At 44.6% G+C, this 15,815-nt stretch overlaps 1 protein-coding gene across 26 annotated transcripts in view; it reads right to left on the minus strand.

Annotated features, from left to right (window-relative positions):
• Nucleotides 1-14,013, minus strand: part of ROBO2 (roundabout guidance receptor 2) — a 1,484,585-nt gene extending 1,470,572 nt beyond the window's left edge. For 25 of the 26 annotated variants that reach the window (XM_065575735.1, XM_065575671.1, XM_065575707.1 and 22 more), the window contains exon 1: nucleotides 13,888-13,993. The gene's annotated coding sequence lies outside the window, so the exon portion shown is untranslated. Of the gene's footprint in view, nucleotides 1-13,887 lie in introns of all 26 variants that reach the window. The other variant, XM_065575614.1, reaches the window with a different exon arrangement.
• Nucleotides 14,014-15,815: the final 1,802 nt, after the last annotated feature.

Below are 15,815 nucleotides of genomic sequence, written 5' to 3' on the forward strand. Positions count from 1 at the left end.
ATATTTTAGATATTACAAGGTTGGTTGATAAAGGTAATAGCATTGGCATAATATATTTATACTTTGGTAAGGTGTTTAACTTGATACCACACAACATTTTAATTAAAAAACTAAAATATCCCTGCAGGGATCAGTTCTTGGCCCTATGTTATTTAACATCCTTATCAATAACCTGGAAGAAAACAAAATCATCACTGATAATGTCTACAGATGACACAAAAATTGGAGTCATTGATTCAGAACAATCTAGATCAGTGGTGGGCAACCTGTGGCCCGCGGGCCGCATGTGGCCCATCAGGGTAGTCTGATTGCAGGCTGCAGGTTGTCCACCATTGATCTAGGTTGCTTCGTAAACTGGGCCAAGCAAACAAGATGCATTTTAATATGACTAAACGTAAAACGTATACATCAAGAAACAAAGAACGTAGGCCATACTTGCAAGATGGGAGATTCTATCCTTGGAAGCGGTGTCTCTGAAAAGATTTGCAGGCGATAGTGGATAATCAACTGAACATGAGCTCCCAATGCGATGCTGTGGTCAAAAGAACAGATGAGATCCTGGGATGCATGAACAGGGGAATATCGAGTAGGAATAGAAAAGTAATTTCAAGTGGTACAACTTTTGCAACGACTGAATTACTTTGAAATACTATGTCCAGTTCTGGTGTTGACAGTTCCAAAAGGATGCTGAAAAATTGGAAAGGATCGAGAGAAAAGTAACCAGAATAATTAAAGGACTAGAAAAAACATATCTTATAGTGATAGACTCAAGGAGCTCAAGCTATTGATCTTAACAAAGAGAAAGTTAAGAGGTGACTTCATCACAGTTTAAAAGTACCAATATGGGGAACAGACATCAGATAGTGGGCTCTTCAATGTAGCAGAGAAAGGTATAACACCATCCAATGGCTGGAAGCTGAAGACAGACAAATTCAATCTGAAAAAGGCATACTTTTTAAACCATTAGGGAAATTAACCATTGGACCAATTTGCCACGGGGTGTGCTGGATTCTCCGTTATTGGCAATTTCAAAACCAAGATTGGATATGCTCTAGGAACTATTTTGGGAAAGTTCTATGGCCAGTGTTATACAGGAAGTCAGACTAGATCTTCATAATGGTCCCTTCCAGCCTTGGGATCTATGAATCACTGGAGATTGGAAGCAGGGTTGGTCCAGAGCTCTTTCACCAGTATTACACTGGCTGGGGAGTCTCTCTGCATTGTCAAGGAGCTGTTTCCACCCACCTTAAGTCCACTTTATGTTGCCAGAGCTATATAAAGGGCCTTAGTATAACTGAGGGTATGTCTACACTACAAAATTAGGTCAAATTTATAGAAGCCGGTTTTATAGAAATCGGTTTTATACAGTCGATTGTGTGTGTCCCCACATAAAATGCTCTAAGTGCATTAAGTCGGCGGACCGCGTCCACAGTACCGAGGCTAGCGTCGACTTCCGGAGTGTTGCACTGTGGGTAGCTATCCCACAGTTCCCGCAGTCTCCGCCATCCATGGGAATTCTGGGTTGAGATCCCAATGCCTGATGATGCAAAAACAGTGTCGCGGGAGGTTCTGGGTACATGTTGTCAGGCCCCTCCCCCTCAGTCAGAGCAATGGCAGACAATCGATTCGCACCTTTTTACCTGGGTTACCTGTGGAGACAACATACCACGGCAAGCATGGAGCCCGCTCAGCCAGCTCAGCTCACTGTCACCATATGTTATCTGGGTGCCGGCAGACGTGGTACTGCATTGCTATACAGCAGCAGCTCCTTGCCTTTTGGCAGTAGATGGTGTATTACAACTGGTATCCATCATCGTCATATTCCTCAGTGAGTTCAATCAGAGGCACCTGGGCAGACATGTTTTGTCTCCTGGAGACTCAGTCCTGCCAGCAGTCCTATTGAACCATCTTGATGATGATGGCTAGCAGTCGTAGTACAGCATCTTCTGCCAAGCACCCAGAAGATGCTGATGGCTATCAGTCATGCTGCACCGTCTGCTGCCAGCTTAAGATGTAAAAAATAGATGGACCAGATTTGTTCTGTATTCATTTGCTTCCCCCTCCCTCCATGAAATCAACGGCCTGCTAAACCCAGGGTTTTGAGTTCAATCTTTGGGGAGGCCATTCTGTGTGACAGTTGTTTGTGTTTCTCCCTGATGCACAGCCACCTTTGTTGATTTTAATTCCCTGTACCTGTAAGCCATGTCGTCACTCGCCCCTCCCTCCCTCCATCAGACAATAGTTTTGCGCCTTTTTTCAGCCCAGACGCCATAGCAGTGGGATCATGGAGCCCGCTCAGATCACCGCAGCAATTATGAGCACTATGAACACCACGCGCATTGTCCTGGAGTATATGCAGAGCCAGAACATGCCAAAGCAAAACCAGGCGAGGAGGCGATTGCAACGAGGCGACGAGAGTGATGAGGAAATTGACATGGACATAGACCTCTCACAAAGTACAGGCCCCAGCAATGTGCAAATCATGGTGTTACTGGGGCAGGTTCATGCCGTGGAACACTGATTCTGGGCCCGGGAAACAAGCACAGACTGGTGGGACCACATCGTGTTGCAGGTGTGGGACGATTCCCAGTGGCTGCGAAACTTTCGCATGCGTAAGGGCACTTTCATGGAACTTTGTGACTTGCTTTCCCCTGCCCTAAAGTGCCAGAATACCAGGATGAGAGCAGCCCTCACAGTTGAAAAGCGAGTGGAGATAGCCCTGTGGAAGCTTGCAACGCCAGACAGCTATCGGTCAGTCGGGAATCAATTTGGAGTGCACAAATCTACTGTGGGGGCTGCTGTGATCCAAGTAGCCAATGAAATCAAAGACCTGCTGATATCAAGGGTAGTGACTCTGGGAAACGTGCAGGTCATAATGGATGGCTTTGCTGCAATGGGATTCCCAAACTGTGGTGGGGCGATAGATGGAACCCATATCCCTATTTTGTCACTGGAGCACCAAGCCACCGAGTACATAAACCGCAAGGGGTACTTTTCAATGCTGCTACAAGCCCTGGTGGATCACAAGGGACATTTCAATAACATCAACGTGGGATGGCTGGGAAAGGTACATGATGCTCGCGTCTTCAGGAACTCTGGTCTGTTTCAAAAGCTGGAGGAAGGGACTTTCTTCCCGGACCAGAAAATAACCGTTGGGGATGTTGAAATGCCTATCGTTATCCTTGGGGACCCAGCCTACCCCTTAATGCCATGGCTCATGAAGCTGTACACAGGCAGCCTGGACAGTAGTCAGGACCTGTTCAGCTATAGACTGAGCAAGTGCCGAATGGTGGTGGAATGTGCATTTGGACGTTTAAAAGCGCACTGGCGCAGTTTACTGACTCGGATAGACCTCAGCGAAACCAATATTCCAATTGTTATTGCTGCTTGCTGTGCGCTCCACAATATCTGTGAGAGTAAGGGGGTGACATTTATGGCAGGGTGGGAGGTTGAGACAAATCGCCTGGCCGCTGATTACGCGCAGCCAGACACCAGGGCGGTTAGAAAAGTACAGCAGGGCGCGGTGCGCATCAGAGAAGCTTTGAAAACGAGTTTTGTGATTGGCCAGCCTACGGTGTGAAACTTCTGTTTGTTTCTCCTTGATGAACCCTTCGCCCCCCCCCCCCCCCCCCCGGTTCACTCTACTTCCCTGTAAACTAACCACCCTCCCCTCCCCCCTTCGAGCACCGCTTGCAGAGACAATAAAGTCATTGTTACTTCACATTCATGCATTCTTTATTAATTCATCACACAACTAGGGGGATAACTGCCAAGGTAGCCTGGGAGGGGTGGGGGAGGAGGGAAGGAAAAGGACACACTGCAGTTTAAAACTTTAACACTTATTGAAGGCCAGCCTTCTGATGCTCGGGCAATCATCTGGGGTGGAGTTACTGGGTGGCCGGAGGTCCCCCCACCACGTTCTTGGGCGTCTGGGTGAGGAGGCTATGGAACTTGGGGAGGAGGGCTGTTGGTTACACAGGGGCTGTAGCGGCGGTCTCTGCTCCTGCTGCCTTTCCTGCAGCTCAACCATATGCTGGAGCATATCAGTTTGATGCTCCAGCAGCCGGATCATCGACTCTTGCCTTCTGTCAGCAAGCTGACGCCACCTATCTTCTTCAGCCCACCACTTGCTCTCTTCAGCCCACGATTCAGCCCGCCACCTCTCCTCTCATTCATATTGTGCTTTTTTGCACTCTGACATTGACTGCCTCCACGCATTCTGCTGTGCTCTGTCAGCGTGGGAGGACATCTGGAGCTCTGAGAATATATCACCCCGAGTCCACCGTTTTCTCCTTCTAATCTTCACTAGCCTCTGTGAAGGAGAAACATTTGTAGCTGGTGGAAGAGAAGGGAGAGGTGGTTAAAAAAGACACATTTTAGAGAACAGTGAGTACACTCTTTCACGTTAAATTTTGCTGTTCACATTACACAGCACATGTGCTTTCATTACAAGGTCGCATTTTTCCTCTTATATTGAGGGTCTGCTGGTTTGGTGTGAGAGATCACTCACGCAGTGCCAGGCAACGGATTTCGGCTTGCAGGCAGCCATGGTAAGCCACAGTCTTTTGGCTTTTTTAACCTTTTTAACATGTGGGCATGGTTTCAAACAGTAGCGCCCTCATTTCCCATACCAAGCATCCATTTAATAAATGGGTTGGCCATTTAAAATGGGTTTGCAATATAAAAGGAGGGGCTGCAGTTTCCAGGTTAACATGCAGCACAAACCCAACTACCTCCCCCCACACACACCCAATTCTCTGGGATGATCACTTCACCCCTCCCCCCTCCCCACTGCGTGGCTAGCAGCGGGGATCATTTCTGTTCAGCTGAGCAGGAACGGGCACCTCTGAATGTCCCCTTAATAAAATCACCCCATTTCAACCAGGTGACCATGAATGATATCCCTCTCCTGAGGATAACAAAGAGAGATAAAGAATGGATGTTGTCTGCATGCCAGCAAACACCAGGACCATACTTTGTTATGCAATGATTCCAGACTACGTGCTACTGGCCTGGCGTGGTAAAGTGTCCTACCATGGCTGACGGGATAAGGCAGCCCTCCCCAGAAACCTTTTGCAAAGGCTTTGGGAGTACATGAAGGAGAGCTTTCTGGAGATGTCCCTGGAGGATTTCCGCTCTATCCCCATACACGTTAACAGACTTTTCCAGTAGCTGTACTGGCCGTAATTGCCAGGGCAAATTAATCATTAATAATTAAACACGCTTGCTTTTAAACCATATGTAATATTTACAAAGGTACACTCACCAGAGGTCCCTTGTGTGCCCTCAGGGTCTGGGAGCACGCCTTGGGTGAGTTCGGGGGTTACTGGTTCCAGGTCCAGGGTGATAAACATATCCTGGCTGTTGGGGAAACCGGTTTCTCCGCTTCCTTACTGTGAGCTATCTTCATTGTCTTCATCATCATCTTCCTCGTACCCCGAACCCGCTTCCCTGTTGCGTGATTCTCCATTGATGGAGTCAAAGCACACAGTTGGGGTAGTGGCGGCTGCACCCCACAGCATGGCATGCAGCTCCGCTTAGAAGCGGCATGTTTCAGGCTCTGCCCTGGACCTTCCATTTGCCTCTCTGGCTTTGTGGTAGGGTTGCCTTAGCTCCTTAATTTTCATGCGGCGCTGCTGTGCTTCCCTGTTATGGCCTCTGTCCTTCATGGCCTTTGAGACTTTTTCTAATATTTTGCCATTTTGTTTACTGCTACGGAGTTCGGCTAGCACTGATTCATCTCCCCATATGGCGAGCAGATCCCGTACCTCCAGTTCTGTCCATGCTGGAATTCTTTTGCGATCCTGGGACTCCATCATGGTTACCTGTGCTGATGAGCTCTGCGTGGTCACCTGTGCTCTCCACGCTGGGCAAACAGGAAATGAAATTCAAAAGTTCGCAGGGCTTTTCTTGTCTACCTGGTCAGTGCATCTGGGTTGAGAGTGCTGTCCAGAGCGGTCACAATGAAGCACTGTGGGATAGTTCCCGGAGGCCAATAACGTCGAATTCCGTCCACACTACCCCAAATCCGACCCGCAAAGGCCAATTTTAGCGCTAATCCCCTCGTCGGAGGTGGAATAAAGAAACCGGTTTAAAGGGCCCTTTAAGTCAAAAAAAGGGCTTCATCGTATGGACGTGTCCAGGCTTAATTTGATTTAACGCTGCTAAATTCGACCTAAACTCGTAGTGTAGACCAGGCCTGAGAATCAGACCTATAGTATTCTATATAGGTACCATTGTACAAACTGTATGATATTTTTTAAACATGCAGACATCTTTTTTAGGAAAAAGTAGACTTTCTATCATTCATACACACAAACCCAGAAGATGAATTATATATCATATGTAACAGTGCCATTTAAAAAATAAAGAACAAACAATATAATCTATCTGCAGATATATAGATTTTTACTTCCTTCTGCAATCTGACCAATTGCAAGAACTAGTTAGCTATTTTCCTGATAAAAAAATATGGATTTAAAGGTCAGTCTCACTAGTGTGATCAGACAAAGTTAATTTACTTTTTTCTTAATGGTTTCTTTCTGACAGATGAGGGAGCTTAAGAAGGACAATGCTCTCTTTACAACAACCAGTAAAACACATCACTTTATTTTATAACATCATTTAAAGAAAAATGAGGGAGATACATCTAGGGCAGCAAAAATTAATTTGCAGTAAAGTAATCAGAACAGGGCATTTCACACTAAATAAACAATGGTTTTGATAACAGAAAAGGAATCCTTAAGATGACACAGTCCTCCAATTTACAACACAGAAAAAAGTATTGTTTTAGAAAAATAGGGCAACAAATAAGAATTTTTTATTGCTAAAATTGCTTAAGAAGGGTAATGAATGTTCTTTGAATGACAGTCTAATTTTGAAACATATTCGCTACAAAACAGAACCATGACATATGCTCTATGTAAATTGGATCTTTAAACTCCTGCAGAGTGTTATTGTTTCCATTATAACCAGACAAGAGTGATAATGCGATCTAGAAAGTTGAGCACGGAATTCTGAGATTCTATTTTTGGCTCTGACACTGACTTACTGTATGACTTGGATCATATCAATCTCTGTGCCCTAGTTTCCCCATTTGTAAAATGGGCATAATGACTACTGATATTAATGTTATGAAGCTTCATTCACTCTAACCACAACATAATAATAATAATAATAATAATGCTGTTTAATCTTATTGGATCTAGGTTGTGAGACTTTGCAGCCTCTTGTGATTTGCTATACATTCATGGAAGTGAGAAGATGGAGCCAAACCACAACTTCGTAATGTGGGAGGGCAGTTACAGAAATCAGTCAGTCATTTACCACATCCCACAGGCTCTAAAGTTAGACTGGGGCACAGAGAAAGAATCAGAGATGGTAGTCCAACTTGTGGATCAAATCAGATGTGCTCATGTAGTGAAGGGGCTTCAACTTGAGTGGATGCATAAGTCTAAGAGTGCCACAGTATTTAATTGCCGAATCATTAATAAATTAATAACTAAGGCCCCAATCCTGCCATATGATCAGTTCAGATTGGCCCACATGGATCAGATTGCAAGATCAAGGGCCTAAAGCAAGAGACGCAAAAGACAGAACTGCGTTTGTTTGTTTGTTTTTTAATATGTGTGTGTGTGTGTGTGTGTGTGTGTGTGTGTGAGAGAGAGAGAGAGAGAGAGAGAGAGAGAGAGAGAGAGAGAGAGCATGCACAAGTGCAAAAAGTGGATTAAATCATTCTTTTAATTTCCTTTCTCATCTTTGTAGATAGACAAATATGCTGTACACCAGCGGTTCTCAACCAGGAGTCCGGGGGCCCCTGGGGGGGGCCATGAGCAGGTTTCAGGGGGACTGCCAAGCAGGGCCAGCTTTAGATTTGCTGGGGCCCAAGGCAGAAAGCTGAAGCCCCACCTCATGGGGCTAAAGCCCAAGGCCCTGAGCCCCGCCACCCAGGGCTGAAACCTGAGCAACTTAGCATTGCAGGGCCCCATGTGGCATGGGCAGTTGCCCTGCTTGCTACCCCCTAACACTGGCCCTTGCTTTTATATGCAGAAAATCAGTTGTGGCAGAGGTGGGCCATGGAGATTTTATAGTATGTTGGGGAGTGGGGGATGCCTCAGAGAGAAAAAGGTTGAGAACCCCTGCTGTACACAACAATGGACTCAATATTCTTGAGTCCATGTACTAGTTTAATTGTAAGTGGATTTACTAAATATGTTCTAATGGAGCATCATACATTCCTTAAGTTATTTTAATATTATTTAGTAACTTTTAAGAGTACAGACCTATTTTTATTTTATTCTGTCCCCATTTATTACCATTGTAAGCAAAATGATTTAAACCTCAGAGTTATGAACACTCTGGGAATGGAAGTTGTTCGTAACGCTGAATAAAACATTATGGTTGTTCTTTCAAAAGTTTACAACTGAACAGTGACTTAATACAGCATTGAAACTTCACTATGCAGAAGAACAATGGTGTTTTAACCATCTGAATTTAAATGAAAAGCACAGAAAGTTTCCCTACTTTCCCATTTTTTTAAACTTTCCCTTTATATTTTTAGTAGCTTACATTTAAACACAATACTGTATTTGCTTTTTTGTTTGATTGTTTGTCTCAATTTCTGCTGCTGCCTGATTGCATACTTCTGGTTCCAAATGAGATGTGTGGTTGACCGGTCAGATCATAACTCTAGGTTCTACATTCTTGTACATCATTTGTATTTATTCAGAAGGAATTTTGATACACTGAAACTAGATATGGGCCTGAACCAAAACTCCAGGTAAGACTACTCTGAACATTTGGGAAATTTCAGAGCTGGATATTAGCAAACATAAATTTGTATTGGCATGACCTTGGAATAGCGTCTGAGTCACAAAAGCATAGGTAAATCAGGTAGGTCATTCTGAACACATGCCAATAAAAACTTTAGACCACTTCACTATGTTTTCTGAATATTTAACAGAAAAGTAAAAAAAGTGTTATAGAAATAGTTTAGAGAGTGTTTCAATATTTTATTGAAACTACATTTATACCCCTCGGTCAATACAGAATGACTCCCCAGAATTCACCTGTCTGGGCCTGTTGGGGGTAAGAAACACTATAGCTAATAAATTTGAGAAACTTCTAAAAATTGCTTTAAATAATGTTTTTCTGCAAAACAATATCATGATATAAAGGAGAGATCTCTTATGATCTACAAGGCTAGAAACATCTAATTCAGAGATGATTCTTGACATTTTGGAGGTATACAGTTCCCATTTCTGACTATGATGATCTGTGAGATATGAAATCTTCAACCTATCATTGGTCCATAACTTCATATTGCCTAATCTAGGTCCTGGCCACATTTTTAGAAGAGGATGGGGAAAGCAAAGGTTTCTATGGCAGTTTATTTGGGTTTTATTGGGTTGGGTTTTGTTTCTTTCTTTTAAAATATAAAATAAAACAAAAAAGCAGTAGCTGCCTGAAACATCTCAAAGATTTGGTATGTTAGAAGTAGTCTCAGAGTAGATGGATTAGTGGACAGATTGCAAGTGAGGTATTCAAAAGTGCAGTCCTACATCTTTTAGGATGTGTTCAAGGTCCAGATTTTTAAAGCTATATAGGCATTGCTGCACTCAGGATCACAACACCTAACTGGGTTAGGAGCATAACTCTCATTTTCAAAAGAGATTTAGGCACTTCAGGAAACTAACTTTCTAATGACTGTTGATGGAATTTAGACACCTAAGTGCCTAGATCCATTTTGAAAATGAGATTTAGGCTCCTAAATCAGTTAGGTGTTGTGATGCTGAGTGCAGCAATGCCTAAATAGCTTTAATAATGAAAGAACATGAGCCCAGATTTTTAAAGTACTTCTGGACCATCTCATATATTCAAAAACCATATAGTCTTAGATGTACTTTTAGGATAATGACTTCAACAGCTTTTTAGTCTTTACTTATAGGAGAGATTACTAATATTTTAGAACTGTTGGTCAAATACTGCTCATCTTACTTGGACAATTAACACAAGTGGGATTTGACCCCATAATTTTGAGCAGGTTTTGCACTGGACTGGAAAGTGGCAGTACAGCATGGGTGGAATTTTTCCCATGGTGTCTTCATGCTCTCCAGTCTCCACTTTCATTTTTTTAAAGTTTGCACCATAATAACTACAGGCTAAGAAAACCTTGAAAAAGTGAGTTAAATGTAATTGATTCAGTAATGTCTACCTGAGTTTCCAGAGAGCCTAAAAGAATAGCTCTGCAAGTTGTGAACTTACCCATTCATCTCACAGAGTGTTAACTCAGATGCCCAATAGCGATCAACACTGTCAACCATTTCATTGCTCAAAGCATGTATGAAAGGGGAGGAAGGATCTACACAATTTTTCCCACCCTACCCCTAGTCAAGAAGAAGCCAAGACCAAGGAGTCCAGCAAGGCATTTGAGCCCTACCAAATAAGAGGAGCCCAGGAGAACACATTGTGTTTGTTTAAATTCCAGTGAAGGGGAACTGAGCCCAGCAGAATTATGATTTTATGAAGCATCAAAACAAGTTTTTGTTTTCTTTCAGGAGGGGTTGTTTTTTAAAACACAAGTGTAAGCCTAGGGTATTGCATTAAATTCACAAACGGTTCTTTTTGTTCTTCCTTCCTTACCTTTGCAATTAAAATTTACACAAATGAGCTAGGAACCCAAATACACAATGTCAGCAGAAGATCAAAGAGACTCACTACAAACTGTGATCACAGTCAGAAAAACACATCATTAAGTATGTAGGGTCCTCTCATTTCCCAGGTGTAGACACAATCTCCAGCCTCCCACAATAGTATTTCACAAGGGACCATTACACTCTCCTTGTCCTTTTCAGCTGCCACTTTAACAGGCATTCAACCTTCACAGTTTTAAGGGAAATCTCCAGAGCTGAGAGTTTTCTTCAGCTTTTTCAGTGAGTTGAACCATGGATAAAGGTTTAGTCTAATGTCAATTCCCTAAGATCATTCAGATCAGTTACTTCACAGAACAATCTGAATCTTCTAAGGGAACTGACATCAGACAAAGCCTTTTTCCACGGCTCAGTTCACTGAGAAAGAAAAACACCAGTTCAAAATACTCTCTAAACAAAAACCTAGCCTTCCAATTTTTCAGTTATGTTAGAAAATTTCAATTGCCAGTCATGGAAGAATCTGAGGACCTCTCACATTTGAAAAGCTGTATTTGTCTCAGCATCACTAAGAGGTCAATGAAAGACAAGAGGAAGGAGCAATACCCCATCTAAGACTTGAACCTCAAAAAGGTTACCAATTAAATCTAACCTTGCCTGATTGTTATTTGTCACAACATTTTGATGAATTTGGCTCAATATGATAAAACAAATCCACACTTTCAACCAATCGAATTCTTTTTTTCCTCAACATTCATACATGTAACTTGATATAGACTATGTTTTTTCCAATGAATTTGATGTATTCAATACATATTTTAGTACTAGGGGGCCAAATTCTGTTCTGTGTTAATCTGGAGTAGCTCTAGTGACTTCAGTAGAGTTACTCTAGGTTTATGCTGCTGATATAGAGGAAATTTTCTCCCAAAGAGTTACTTAAACAATATTGGAGTAACATGCCAATTCTGCACAGTAATACTGAAATTCGCACCTGTACAAAGAATCAGTACAAAGCCTGTGCACCATTTAAGTCCCACTTAAAAATCTTATTTTGAGGTCTGAAGTGATGCACAGGCCATGTGCCAGTCCTCTGCACAAGGGGAAATGTCACCTTGAAAGTGAAAAAAGCATTTATACATATGGTTGTAGATTTCTTATCTGATAAGATCATTGTCTTGTTTTCCACGTAACAGTGCCAAAACTAAATTGCATATGAGCTAATAGTCTTACCAGATAAGAGATATCTACAATCAAATAAATAGTATAAATGTAAAAGATGTGTATATGTATCATTTTTAATCAACAAATTTCGTTTGCATTTACATAAAGACTTATTTCCCAAGCTTACTTTGTGCAGCAACTACCCTAGTAATATAACCACCTGTACACTTCTCATCACTGTCTCTCTAACAGTGTATAAAGAGAATTATGTAACATCCTATTCCTCAATGATGTTATAATATAACTAATAATAATAAAGGAATGAAGGACCAAACAATCACCAACAACTTTTTAATTAATCAATCACATGTGCTGTAAATTCAAATCTGAAGTAATTGTCCAGTATCACATTCTTCGCTCAGGAAAAAAAAATCCCATTTCCTTTAAAAAGGTAAATTCTTTAACTTAAAATAATGGGCAAATTCTTACCGGGTGAGTATTGTCATAGTTCCGTTAATTTCAATGCTGCTCATCTGCTTTAGAATCAGTGAATGTCTGACCCAATATTTTAAAACAAAGAGACTAATGCTGCAGTCCTGAAGGCCTGCTTTTTTTTAAAAGTATCCAATAAGTAGTAATAATAAACTATATACTTGTGTGGAATCTTGAGTACAAATGTCCGTTCTTGCCCTTGCATTCTTCAGCTATACGTTTATATCTGTGAAAGCTGTTTCTCTTTTTGTACTTTGAAAGAGTTGATCAATAAGAAAATTTTTGGCCAAAATCGTGAACATTTAAAATGAAGGGCCTGCTGCTGTGTTAACTGTAGTCAACAGCAAGACCTGAATATATATCTGTTTTTGGTAAAACATGCATTTACAATAGTACTATCAAAATTCTTTACTTGTATATTACTTTTCTCAACACTAATTACAATTGTGTTTTTACTACCTAACTTTTTCTTACCATTAGTATCAACATAATTGAACATTTTATGCTAGCCCTGGCTTAATAAACTATATCTGCTATTCCAACTTGCATACTATACTCTAATACCTATTATGTGATAATCTGTTTTGTATATTGTAATCCGTAACTTGAAATACCACAGTTAGACACTTTAAAAAAAAACCATGAAACTGTACCTAAACTAAGATAAATGAATAAAATCCCTACGTACTTTTTAAACACCGTCTCTTTATGAATTCTTTCATTAGTTTTGGTTTGGAAATTTAAGGGGAATACAGACTCGGCTGAAGTGGAAACAAAATGCAATTGTACACCCAAGACGATAAAAATGTGTATGCGATTTTTTTTACCCATTTCCCTCCAGCAACTTCTCCACTAGTTCACTCAATGAATTCCGCAATCAGGTCTAAAGGATCTAGACACCCCCCACCCCCCAGCAGCCTGACTATTAAAGCAAAATCCTGGAAATTAAAATCTCTCTTCCTCTTACCCGAATGGCTTATCCTTCAAAGGGGGAAGTTTTGCAAGTTACCCGAGGCCAGGGAAGGTAACAGTTTGGAGCAATGCACTGAGGGTAAAGGGAGTGAGAGCACCCTACAGCATCGCAACGCGATTGCCACATTTCAGAGGCTGGCTCTACTAATGCTCTCTCCTCCCTTCCTTGAGGCAGCGGGGGAGTCTTGAGCAATTTGCAATCGGCAACCTGCAAGGCTGAGCACTCGGTTGCCTGAAACAGAAAAATAATTATGGGAAAAGGAAAAAAAAGTCCTCCCTGCGAACCAACAAGCCCTGCCCCGGGCAGAACATCTCCAAGCGGGGCGGATTCCACTAGCGCCCCTCGGTCCCACCTGCCCACCCGCCTGAGTGTTGCGCCGAGCGACCCTTAACTCGGCTCTCGGGGACGGCCGGGGCAGGGGTAACACAGGCATCGCCGACCGCCTCTCACCTTTCCGGGCGCTGCCTTCAAGTTGCTTCAGCTCCGTCGCCCTCCCCGCCCCGCCACGCCACCCCACCCCCCGCCACCCGCGCACGTCAGCCGGCTGGCGGGCGCCCCAGCCTGTTCCCCCGCGCGGGGGTGGGTTCCGTCCATCGCGCGCCCCCCGGGCCTCACCTCGGCTTGTCCGCGTGTCCCGGCCCCTCCAAGAGAGAGGGCGGCGAGCCCCAGCCCGGCGGGGGGTGAGAAGCTGGCGCTGCCGCCGCCGTTCCTGCTGCTGCCACCCGCGGGGAGGGGCGGCGCGGTCTGCGGGGCGCTGCCTTCCCGAGCAGGAGCCCGCCCCGCTCCAGCCAGACCCCGCCGCCCGCTAGTGGGGCTCCTGCCACTGCTCACCTGCGGGGCGGGCCGGGCAGTGCGGGGGATGCGCAGCCCAGCCAAGCCTGGCTGTCTGAGAGGAAGCCTCCCAGGCTGGAGATGGCTTTGAAAGTCCCTCCCTCCTCTTGCAAGGCAGGAGATCGTTTTGCCTTTCAGTGAGCGAATGGGAGACTCTCCCCTCGGGTTTTGTGTGTGTTAAGGAAACACCCGGCATTCAAAGTGGGACAGCCGCCTTCGTGGTGTAGCCTCCTCCCCTCCCCCACCGCAGCGCTGCTTTCTCCTGCCCGCCAGTGCAGCCAGCTTTGCAAGGACATAGTCCGAGCGGGAGCAATCAGGCAGCTCCACTGACCAGCTGTGCCGGAGAACTTTGGAAGGTGCCTGAACACCCCAGGATGGTTTGCGCTGGGAGTTTGTTAATTAGCGAGAGCCAAGCGCGTGCACAACTGGCCGCACCTATACTGCACATTAAGGGTACGTCTACACTACGAAATTAGTTCGAATTTATAGAAGCCGGTTTTATTGAAATCGGTTGTATACAGCCGATTGTGTGTGTCCACACAATAAAATGCTCTAGGTGCTCTAGTCGGCGGACCGCGTCCACAGTACAAGGCTAGCGTCGACTTCCAGAGCATTGCACTATGGGTAGCTATCCCACAGCTATCCCACAGTTCCCGCAGTCTCCGCCGCCCCTTTGAATTCTGGGTTGAGATCCCAATGCCCGGATGATGCAAAACAGTGTCGCGGGCGGTTCTGGGTACATGTCGTCAGGCCCCTCCCTCCCCCGTCACAGCAACGGCAGACAATAGATTCGCGCCTCTTTACCTGGGTTACCTGAGTTACCTGTGCAGACAACATGGAGCCCGCTCAGCTGAGCTCACCGTCACCATATGTCCTCTGGGTGTCGGCAGATGTGGGACTGCATTGCTGCACAGCAGCAGCTGCTAACTGCCTTTTGGCGGTAGACGGTGCAGTAGACTGGTAGCCTTCATCGGCGATCTGGGTGCTGGCAGCCGTGGGGCTTGCCTTTTGGCAGTAAATGGTGTATTACGACTATTAGCCGTCCTATTACAAGTCGGGTCATCGCACATTAGCAGAGTCTTCCCCGAGCAGCCGATTGTGCAATAGGCCTGAAGACCATCGTCATACGCCGCCCCGTATTTGCTGCCAAGCACCCAGAAAGATGCCGAGGGCTATCAGTCACGCTGCACCGTCGTCTTAAGATGTAAAAAATAGATTTGCTCTGTATTCATTTGCTTCCCCCTCCCTCCGTCAAATCAACGGCCTGCTAAGCCCAGGGTTTTCAGTTTAATCTTTGGGGGGAACATTCTGTGTGACAGTTGTTTGTGTTTCTCCCTGATGCACAGCCACCGTTCTTGATTTTAATTCCCTGTGCCTGTACGCCATGTCGTCACTCGGCCCCCCTCCCTCCTTCCCCTAGTCCGTCAGATACTACGTTTGCGCCACAGCTCAGAGAGCCGAGAAGCGGTTCGCGCCTTTTCTTTGAATTCTGGGTTGAGATCCCAATGCCCGGATGATGCAAAACAGTGTCGCGGGCGGTTCTGGGTACATGTCGTCAGGCCCCTCCCCCCTCGTCACAGCAACGCAGACAATAGATTCGCGCCTTTTTACCTGGGTTACCTGTGCAGACAACATATCACGGCAAGCATGGAGCCCGCTCAGCTCAGCTGAGCTCACCGTCACCATATGTCCTCTGGGTGCTGGCAGACGTG

This window comes from Chrysemys picta, chromosome 1 (genome assembly GCF_011386835.1).
Source record: "Chrysemys picta bellii isolate R12L10 chromosome 1, ASM1138683v2, whole genome shotgun sequence".
Classification (NCBI taxonomy): Eukaryota; Metazoa; Chordata; order Testudines; family Emydidae; genus Chrysemys; species Chrysemys picta.